Source organism: Macaca thibetana, chromosome 11 (assembly GCF_024542745.1).
Source record: "Macaca thibetana thibetana isolate TM-01 chromosome 11, ASM2454274v1, whole genome shotgun sequence".
In the NCBI taxonomy this organism is placed as follows: domain Eukaryota; kingdom Metazoa; phylum Chordata; class Mammalia; order Primates; family Cercopithecidae; genus Macaca; species Macaca thibetana.
Genome location: NC_065588.1, coordinates 84,069,570 through 84,081,259, shown reverse-complemented (window position 1 = coordinate 84,081,259; position 11,690 = coordinate 84,069,570). Strand labels below are relative to the sequence as shown.

The 11,690-nt window shown below is 35.6% G+C and overlaps 1 long non-coding RNA gene across 1 annotated transcript; it reads right to left on the bottom strand.

Moving 5' to 3' along the window:
* Positions 1-848: 848 nt before the first annotated feature.
* Positions 849-7,773, bottom strand: LOC126930220 (uncharacterized). Its single transcript, XR_007717487.1, has 3 exons — positions 7,566-7,773; positions 1,978-2,036; positions 849-1,195 (listed from the first exon to the last, which is right to left on the bottom strand). It is a non-coding gene; the product is annotated as an uncharacterized LOC126930220 (long non-coding RNA).
* Between the last annotated feature and the right edge of the window lie 3,917 nt (positions 7,774-11,690).

Genomic DNA, 11,690 nt, shown 5'->3' with positions numbered 1-11,690 from the left:
GAGCATCTCATCCATAATTACAGTTTGTGGTAGCCTTCATTTTTTCTATACAATTATTTATAGGGTGCAAATGATAGTTCAAGACATACCACCCCAAAATATGACTGTAGGAGATCAGATTATGCCACCTCAAAATTTGTCACTTCAGCATACTGCTTACTTTGAGCAAAAAGAAATTGAAAACCAGCCAAAGCAGGAAAAGCTCTTTACTTCTCCTCAGCTACCTAAAATGAAGTGTCACTCTCCCCCTTTATTTACATGTATAAAGGAAATATTCTTTAGTAAAGGTAATAAACATACATAAACCAGGAAGAGAGCTACTCTTTCTCAGGTGAAGACAACTTTTATCACCAGAGAAATTTTTATTTACATACTTTTACTTACTATACAGTTTTTCCCTGGTTCTCACATAATTTGCCTCCACTTCCCCCTCAGAAACCCCAAATTCCTATTCCTTTCTGTAGCTCAGGATGATATAAAGGCTTCAATCATCTGGCTGCTTCTTTGAGCCACATATTTCTATGGGACTCCTGTGCATACATATGTAATTCACATTGTTGTTTTTTTTTCTTTTAACCTGTCTCATGTCAATTTAATTAACAGACCAGCCCAGCCAAGGAGCCTAGAAGGGTCTACCCTTTTGTCTAAGAAAGTGTTTTTTCCTCCCTTACGCTACTGAGGGCTAGATACTGTTATAGACAATGAGTATTTAGTAGTGAAGAAAACAGAAAATGATTTCAGTGTAATGAACTCACATTACGTGGTGAGGAGAAGTAAGAAAAAAAAAAGGTGCTTTATTAAGAGAAGCAGAGTATCTCATTTAAAATGAGTCATCAAAATTAGGCATAGTTTAGATGTGACTCAGTCATTGAGATATAGAACTGGAATCACAGAAGCAGGAAAGAAAGGAATAATGTGTAATGGTTTAGAATCAGTGACTCTGATGTTTATCTTCCTACAACTTTGTTGTTAAAGAGCAATTGAGTTCTCTTAGTCAAGGCTTGGTCCACCAAGCTGCTAGACAACACTGAGCCAACAATCTTCTTTCAATGGTTAGATGAAATCCTGTCATCTTTGCTTCTCAGGGAAATGGAATACTTTCTCTCTGACTCTTGCTTTATTCTTATTCTTTCACGTGGTTGAGTATCAGATTTTGTGATTGCGTCCTAACTGGTTCTTCTTTATGATAAGAGATCTGGGCAAAATGGTGTGATAAAAAAAAGTGTGGTATATGCATTAATCTTTGCACCTAGTTCCAGAATGGACCCTCAGGGGCCAGTAAACATATGATGCAAATGAGCTCTATATCTCTTAATGTTTAGGATGCAGCGTTTTGAGTAAGGCAAGCAAACTGTCATTGATGACAACAAAGAGACGCGTGGAACATCAGCTCTATTGCTGTCCTTGAGTTAAGATCTGCAAACATAGGAGAGCCCATTAGATTTGGCTATTGTGCTTACTAAAGCCTTAAAATTGAGCTCCCAGTGCAACCTCTTACTTCTATAAGTTCAGCACAAGGACGTGGTGTTTGTTAATATAATGGGTCATTGACTCCAGTCTTCCCACACCCCATTTCTCAGCCAGAATCAGATCCCATGGTTGTCCTCTTTGTAGAAGGCAGGATTACCAGATGTTCTCAGAGGGGTTAAAAAGCACAAAAACTTCCTGAGCATGAGGGTAATAAGACATGAGAGGGCTGTGAAGCCCTCTCTACATCTACATCTCTCACAATACATCTCTCACATATACAGACATATGCAGAGGGCATGGACTCTTGAGTTTGAATTCTGAGTCTTCCACTTTCTATTATTGAACCTTTGAACAAGTTACTTGGGATCATACTAATAGTTTCTATTTAACAGGGTTTGCTAAATATTAAGTAAGTACATGCAAAGTGCCTCATAAACAGTAAATGCCTTTGGGACAGTTTGCTAGTTTCTTCTTATTCCCATATCTGTTTTCTCCCCTTTGCTTTACCTGATTCTGCAGTTACATACTCCTTTGCAAAGTCCATCATACCTAGGTATGGCCTTGTGCTGCGAGAGAAACAGTACATGTTATTTATCAGGATTGCACAGAATATAAGAAGAGACGCTTCTTCTTTGCCCTCCTGAAGTGATACACACCAGCTCCAAGGAGTGGACTAGCACTACTGTGTCAATATTTCCTCCCAGAGCAATGAGACCCTTGGGGTCACCTCGATCCACAGAAGTAGTATTTAATCCTATTTTGTAGGCTAGGAGCATTCCAGGCTGTCAGTCTCATAGGATTTTGTAGATGTCATATGTAGTTGTGATGCGTGGCCATGAGGGGAGACTCAAGGTCATCCTTGAGAGGAATCTGAGGTCGGACATAGTACTTGACCAAACTGCATTGTCAAAAGATAGTGCCCTTGTTGTAAATGAGTCAGAGTGAACCTTGGAGCAATTGAAAAACTAGGGGTAATATTCATACAAATGAGCTGGAATACAGGGAGCAAGTGGGTGATATGGCTATGCATTTATGCTTTGACTGGTTATCTTTTGCCTTTGTGGGTTGGACTAGCCAGATTCTATTTTATTTTACTTTAACCTTTATTTTAAGTTCAGGGGTACAATTGGCAGGTTTGTTATTGGTAAACTTGTGTCATAGGGGTTTGTTGTATAGATTATTTCATCACCCAGGTATGAAGCCTAGTACCCATTAGTTGTTTTTCTAGCTCCTATCCCTCCTCCTATTCCCCACCTTCCAAAGAGCCCTAGTGTGTGTTGTTCCCCTCTATGTGTCCATGTGTTCTCAATTTTTAGCTCCCACTTGCAAGTGAGAACATGCAGTATTTGGTTTTCTGTTCTTGTATTAGTTTGCTAAAGATAATGACCTTCAGCTCCATCCATGTCCCTGCGAAGGACATGATCTTATATATATATATATTTTTTATGGCTGCAGAGTATTCCATGGTATATATGTACCATATTTTCTTTACCCAGTCTATTATTCAGATTTTTAATAAATGGGTTAGGATGGGTCAGACTAAACAACACACTGAAAGTCCTGGTAGGCTGGCTCTAAAAAGCTAATGTTTTGCAATAATTTTTAAAATGTGTAGATTTATATTGATACCCTTTTACTATTCATTTCAGAAATTCACTTAATACTGGAGTCCTTTATTCTCTGTATGGCTGTCTCCTCAAAAATGTTTGATAATTTGTTCTCTATAAGGAATACTGGTTATTTGACTATTTTTTAAAATTTGTTTTTATTTATTTGTTTGTTTTAATTTAGTTGAATGTTACATGTGGATAAGATTAGAATCTGTTTCAGAAGTATCATGTGCCCTTGCCTTTTTGGAGAGGAGATTAATGATCTTTGTTAAATATTGCAGGGCATCCATGTCTACATTTATTTCATAAATTTCATTTACTCACTATGGATTGAATTTGCAGTATCTTTGTAACCAAGACAGTAAGATTTAGCAAGGACAGATACATTTAAGTTTGCATTATGAGTATCGTAAGCTACCTTGGGAGACATGCTCTAACTTCAACCAGAGATGCTTCCATTGCATTTGTAAGATGAGACTTATATGGACACCCATTTTATAGCAGACTTTTGACTTTTGACATCTGTGTTGTAGTTTAGATTTATACGTATGCCAAAGGATGGTGGCACTTGGCATATGTGCAAATTTTCTCCAAAAATTTCCATTACCTAGCAGGCAAACAGATAACTCCCTAACAGAAACAAGTTTGAACTTCTAAGATTTTTAGTTGCTGATATTTTAACAGCAGGCTGTTGCTTGCTGTTTGCTTATGATTTCTTAGTGCCTGTTCCTGGGCTCTAGTTTCAATAATCTGTCTGATAGTGGAAGAAACTACATCAATTTCTCATTTTCTGTATCCTCACAGGAAGATGTGATTTGGATTTGTCTCAGGTGTCTGCAATAGTCCTAGCATCCTGAAAGCTTATATTTCTCTGTGCTTTCTTATTGGTGCAGTGTTTCTGCCCATGCTTTTTACCCACAGAAATGGAAAAATACTGATTCTCTTAACAATAGAATATTTAGGACAATATATTCAGTAATTAGAACTTATATGTACTTAAAAATTTTAAAGCAAAATAGATGCCTAATTTTATAGAATAAAAAGTTAATATGTTTCTGAATTTCAGTGGTAAAATATTACTTGTTCTTTTCTCACTCCTCATCCCACATTAAAATTAGATTCTTTACTATTTTCAAGAATATTTTAGAAAGTATAATATTCTATGATATCTCCCAAGTTGTTCTCAGAGAACAACTCTGAGTTGTTGTTCTCAACAAGTCGTGGTGTGCTCTTTTACTGTAACTTTCTAATGAGACTATATTAGAATTATATCACCTATCAAAAAGGAGCCTCAACTAATGTGAATATTAAACTCTATTTCAACAAATCTACTAACTGATTTTTGTCCTTGAGGTTTAGCCTGAAGTACTATTTTTGGTAGGAATCCAAAGGAGAGTTTTTAAATGCTGGCACAAGGCACATCACTTCATTTAAAATGTATAGTAACAAGAAAGCAGATTGTCATAATATTAGTCAAATCTCAGAGGGAAATAATTCTTTTCATTATAGATTTTCATCACTATTTTATGGTTTTTAATTGTTGTATTGCAAATTAGGCAATACAACATATACATATACAATACAACAAATACAATGTAGGCAAACATGAAACATAATGTTTAATGGTTTGGATTTGAATTTTAATGCTTTGAAAAGGCTGCATAAAGGGACTTTTGCATTGGTTATAGCAGCATAGTAGGTTGAGTACATAGCATAGCCACATAGTGTAAAGAAGTAAATACTAATAATATAGTATCATGTTTAACATTGATAATGCTAACATTGTAAGTTGTTCCCAGATTCTGGGAAAATCAACTTTTGTTCTTACTTTTCTCTTAATTATATTTGGAGGCTGAGATGAAATTTAAATGGTAGGTGGTCTATTATTTGTGAGTGCCTTAAAGGCAATTCAAATTAAATGGTATTGATAGGTTAGAAATTAAATAGTATAGTATACATTAATTTTCTTTAACTGTCATGTATTAGTTACTGAATCTCAAAAAGCACTTCACTGATATGATAAAACAGTGTGGAAATAAATTCTAGAAGAGATAATCTGATAAGGAATGGAAAGAAATGAACACCGTATTTAGTATTATATTCAGTTAACCTACAATTAGTGCAAATAGAGCAGTTTAGAGAGCTATCTCCAAAGAGTAGAGATAAGTATGTTTAATTTATTTTGGGTTTCAAAATCTTCCCTAGACTCTAAAATCAAGGGAGGCAGGCACTATGTTTGCCTTCATAATTACATCCTCAGTAACTGTTGTGCAAAATTCATTCAAAAATATTTTAATTTACTCTTGTTGCATAGTTCTGTAAAATATTCTAAGAGCCAGATAAGTCAATTTTTTTTACTCCTATTAGTTCGAGCACTACTGTCAATATCATGATATTAAAATAAAAAGTCCTATAATGCTTGAGGCAAAGAATCAATCTTGTTAATCATTCTTGACCTTAAGAATTCTTATTTTTAGTGGGGAGATGAGACAGAGATATGATCAAGTAGACTATATACAAGCCCAGTACATAAAAGTCAGAGTTGAAAACTCACAGAATAAACCAAATATTAGTATATAACATTTCTGTAACATGGGAAGAAAACATTCATTTTTGAGAAAAAAATGTAAGAAAAACTTCTGTTAAACGTTTTTAACTTTATCACTCTCCCCACTCCAAGTTAAGACTTGGCCATTCCCATGCCTGATTGTTGGCAGAGTGATGTAGGCAGCAACATTTCTACATGTATATCTGACTCTCAGTTTCCAATGAAACTTCTTACTGATTTCAAAAACATGCAAACTAAAAATTGAAATTTATCTATTTCACTTGAATAAACTTCTCCATAGAATTAATGTTTTTTGACTCTGGGCAGGGCACTGCTTCTTTAAATAGTGTCTGCTGTGTTTATTCTGGGCAGAAGCTCCAGATCCTTCCTTATCCATCAGGTGCAAGATACATGTATATATATCTTGCATATAGAAAGATACATGGATACCTAGAAGTGATACAGAAGTAGATACACACACTATACTGTTCTCCTGATCTGTCTGTGAATTCATCAGTATTACAATGGTTTAATTATTTTGGTTTACTAGTATCTTTGAAAATTAGTTATTCTCATACTTTCCTCTATTTTCATATTTTGTTCTCATAAATATTTTCATTATAGAAATAGTGGTATCTTTTTCATATCCATTGATTTGAGTGATTGTTTTGTTCCTAAATTTCTTAGTAAATTATTTATAAGTGATCCTCTAGGTAAACAGTTTCAGAAAATAATGGCAATATTTACAATTTTTATATTGCAGATCTCTTTTTCTGAATGTGTTCATTTAGAAAATTCAGAACAATGTTAACTAATGGTAGTCATATGTTTTTGTCCTGCTTCTGATTTTTAAGGTGACGGTTACACCATTTACAACCACAACAGTTATGCTAATATATTAATGATAATATATGAATAAAATGTCAACTTGCATTTAAAAACAAAACAAAACAAAAACAGTCGATCTGCCAGTCATCTCCATGGACTTCTGCACCCCATCCCATACCCTTCTTCACCTGGGGTCCCCTTCTAGTTTTCCCCTGCCTCCCAGGCTCCTGACCTTCGCTCCCAGCACCCTGTCTCCAAAATATAAGCTGGATCCCCTTGGCCTTCTGAATCTCCCAGTGGCTCCAGGTTTCCCAAGACCACTTCCTTGTGGGCTTCCAAAATAACCTTCATCATTTCCCTAGTCTATCACCCTCCTCCCCTGCTCCCATACACCCACAGTTTGTTTCTTTCCCTGTAAAAATCTTCACTGCCTCAATTTCTGGTTCACCTAACTCTTGTCACTATATCTTGAGGCATGAAACCTCAACTGTTGGAATTGCAGGCAAGGGGTGACTGCCTCTAAGCCATTGTTTTTTACATAGTGATTTTTTTCTGTAGCATTTTGACCTAAGATTTCAGCAATTTGAACACTAATTCCTCCCCTCCTGGCTCAAGAATTACTCCGAAGTCAGTCTGCAGAAAATAAATATTTAATATGACATAAAAAATGCATATCTGCTTGAAGTTGGACCTAAGTGGTCTGTAGCAGTCCAAATTTATAGCATACATAAGTTTGCATGTCATAAAATAACATAGTACAATTTATAATAAAACTGAGAATTTAATATCTAATCAAAATACAATAAAATATGATTTTCAAATATGATTAATTATTTCAGCTTTCCCTTTACTTGAGGGCATGTAAGCCAAAAATACTCAAACTATGGCTGTACATTTAAACTTTAACAAAGCATATTTGGTTTATTTTAATGTAACTCAACCATTCTAAATTGATACATAGTTTTCCTTCCTGCACAGTTCTTTGTAATTGTTGTTCCTTTTGACTTGTATTTCTGTTTCAACACAGCTTTCTTCTTCATTTTCACCTCTTTCCATTTGCAAAGTCATCTATCTCCAGGTCCCCAGAACATGTAGTTGAATTCACTCACCTCTTTAACATCAGTTTCTGTAATCCTTGCGTCAGCGTAGGGAGTAACTGAGTAATTACAAAGGTATTTCAAAAACTTCAGTGCAATTTGGTTCAGTTATTTTCATTCAGATGCCATCACCGTTCAGGGAGATTAATCACTGGAACCCACTGATCCAGTGGTCTGGATGTCAGCATGAATACAAATCGTAAAGCTGTGAAAATGACCCTGAAGAACAAAGAAACTGTACAGCTGGAAACACTGAGTATTAGAAGAAATAACATTTGATATTTTATTCTACCATACGGTTTACCTCTGGATACACGACTTGTGGATGGTGAACCTAAGGTGAAATCTAAGAAAAGGGAAGCTGTTGCAGGAAGAGGCTGAGGCAGAAGAAGAGGAAGAAGACGTGGCCATGGCAGAAGAAGAGGGGGTCCTAGGCGACAATGTCTTTCAAGATTACTGTTCCAAAGTGACATGGGATTTGGGTTATTTTTTGTACAGGTTGTGTTTGTTTATGTCAGTTTTTAATAAGCATAAATGTGGAACAGTTGTCTATTCAGTACATTTTTTTTTTTACAGAAGTTTTTTATTGATCGAAATGAAAGACATTTTCTGAACTGCTACAGTTACCATTTCAGGGCTTCAGAAAGACTGAGATATCAGCATTTAACAAGATACTAAGTGAACAAGAGATCACTAAATAAAACTTATACAAAATGAGGCATGCATGAGTTCATAGGTAATGGCTTTTATATTATCTTTGACATAATTCTTAATTTTATATCACTACTGCATATTTATTACAGCATTTCTAAACATAATTAGAAAAAATAAACAGAGAAACAATCTTGGTACCTCATAATTTAGACCATAAGATATCAGAACAAATACAGCCACCAATTATCCATCTTAAATACTGTATACATTTAACAGAAATAATAATACATGAAAAATTATTCAAATTTGAATTTAAAAGGAACAAATCATTAGTGAGGAAAGCAAAATGTTTTTAACATATTATAACACTTCCACCTGAGAATCATAGCTGCTCAGATGACTTGAATATATAGCCTAGGCTTCCTAATATTTTAAACATATTCTCCCATCTACTCCTTAAAGAAAAGTTTACAGTGCTTGCATATACCAATACTGAATTCATACATCTGACAGTTTGCCTGAACAACTACATTCTGAAAAGCATACATGTTTTAAGCTGTGTGACAGTGATAACCAGAAAACAAAACACAATTCTGCATCTGGTGGAGCTGAAATCAGGTCTCTTCACTTCAGCAGATCCAAATTCTGAAGGAATATTTTCAACAAACTTTTGGACAGTATTGACATGTGAGTAAAAACAATCAGACTCTATTAAATGATGAAAAAATACCCAGGGTGCACTTGAAAGATTGGAAGAAATGGAAGAACAACTGAATTCTCTGCAAATTGGAAAAACATAAATCACCTAGGAATGTGAATTATATCAAGAAAGTTGATACCGTTTCTGGTCTTTACATTCCAAAACAAGTAAGTACTATCTTCTACAGAGAGATAAGAGGGCTGTTTTCTTGCCTACCTACTCATTTTAATGTTCTTGTTTCACTTAATGACAATCATCGCAAAGAACATTTCAGTCTCTTTTAGTCCAGTTGTGGTAATATAAAATCAATTCATTCTTAAGGAAAACAATGTCAATTTGTTGGAGATATAAGCATGAAAATCCTACCTTTCAAGATATGATGATATTAGTTATTACAGATTCAGTAATTATCCATGCATCCATTTGGATATGTTAAAATTATATATTTGACTATAATCCTCAATACAGATTTTTTTACATTGGCCAATGCCCTTCATGGAACATTGCTGAAGTGAATTAGGCCCTTAGAGGTACAAATGGCAGTGTTACACAGATAATGCCTGAATGTATTTCATTTTTGCAGTAGACCACTTCAGTGATTTTTCTTTCATCTAACTAGATATGCCACAAAAGCTCAGATACCTACACTGATAGAAATTAGCTTGAAATAAGATGCAGAAAAGAACAATAAGCATGCTTCAAAGGTGGTTGCATTTGCAAAGTGAAACTAAGTATTAACATCAATAAATTGATGTAATAGAAATTGCAGTGTTTTGTCGTTTATTTTTGCTTCATTGCAAACAATCAGGAGAGAGTGATCCTGGGAAAGCAAAACAGGCTAAAGACACTCTGGAAATGGCATGATTTAACTTATTGCTGGAATACTGCAACTGGAGTAGAGAATAAAGTATTCTCCAGAAGAGAGATGTATCTTACGAGATGTCTGATGTATCTTTAAAAGAAAGAAATAATTTAAGTTCCTCATTTCTGTCTTCTCATTGACCTGATTTTTATTATAACCTATTTTTGGCATTCCATTTAGTTATTTGTGAAATTGCTAAATGGTGACCTTGGCACAGAATGCCTGACATTCTTTTAAGTGTTTAACCCTAGTTTCTAACCCCAACTCAATATGCCTATCCTCTACATTGCTACTGAAGCAGTAAAAATACAATGAAATGTACAGACCATTAGTTCCATTCTAAATGCTCTTAGCTTCCCTGGAGACTTCAAATTCTTCACAAATTTCCAGAGTTCCAGAACAAATACTTTAACAGAATATTAACCTAAGGAAAGCAGATGGGTCCTTTGGTCGAACATTAAATGATGCCCCGTTGAGTTTAAATAGTTCACTGTAATGTATTTTATGACTATTTCTTCAAAATGAATATCCTGAGTTAAAACAAAGCCAAACCCCTAAGGGGAGCTGCTGTGACTGTGTTTCTGCACTTGTCTGTAGGTCAGGAACAAGTGAGAAGTGATTAAACTGTCTACCTACCACTTTTTTTGTTTTGTTTTGGAGGGGGTGGTATATTAATTTCTTAGGGTTGCCATAACAATTTACCACAAACTTCCTGGTTTAAAATATCAGAAATTTATTCTTTCATAGTTCTAGAGGCTAGAATTCTGCAGTCAAGGTTTTGACAAGGTTGGCTTCCTCTGGATGATCTGAGGGGAATCTGTTCCATGTACGGTTTCTGGGGGCTGCTGGTCATCAATGGCATTCTTTTACTTGTAGATGCATCCCTTCAATCTCTATCTCCGTTGTCACAGATAGTCTCCCTGTGTGCCTCTCTAAATGTTCACATGACCTTCTTATAAGGACACCAGTCTTTGGGTTTAGGGCCCATTCTAAAGCAGTATGACCTCATCTTAACTAACTACATCTTCAAAGACCCTATTTCCCAAAAAGATCCTATGCTGAAGTTCCTGGTAGACATAAATTTTGAGGAATGTTATTCAACCCAGTACAGAGAGGGGCAGTTTCAAATAAACTTGTCTTATTTTGATGGAGTTTTGAGGTAAACATTATTATTATTAGTGTTCAATGTCACCAGTTCTCCTCACCTTTTTGTATTAGGGAAACTACATTTCCTAGCCCCTTTGCATTGCATGGGACTTTGCGATTCGTCTTGCACAGTGGTCCAAGACCGGGAGTTAAAAGACTTACTTTGGCCGGGCACGCTCACACCTATAATCCCAGCACTTTGGGACGCAGAGGCGGGCAGATCACAAGGTCAGGAAATCGAGACCATCCTGGCTAACACAGCGAAACCCCGTCTCTACTAAAAATATAAAAAAAATTAGTCAGGCGTGGTGGTGGGTGCCTGTAGTCTCAGTTACTCGAGAGGCTGAAGCAGGAGAATGGGATGAACCTGGGAGGTGGAGCTTGCAGTGAGCTGAGATCGTGCCACTGCACTCCAGCCTGGGCGACACAGTGAGACTCTGTCTCAAAAAAAAAAAAAAAAAAAAAAAAAAAAAAAAAAAAGACTTACTTTGAGACTTAGCTGCTGAGGAGCTGATGTGGGTGTCTCCATGATTATTTCTGTTCCAGTGATGCCAGAAACTGGGTGTTGAGAAGGAAATGCCACACATCAATGTTACCTGGACAGTGGCCTTTATCTGAGTGAGAAATAAACTTTTGTTATTATGACACTGTGATATTGGTGGTATTTATTACCAAAGTAAAATATAGACAACTCTGACTAATTAAGCTTCTTTAAACCGCAAACCATCTTTTAATATGAGTTTATAGCTCACAGATTAATCAGTTAGTCTAAACT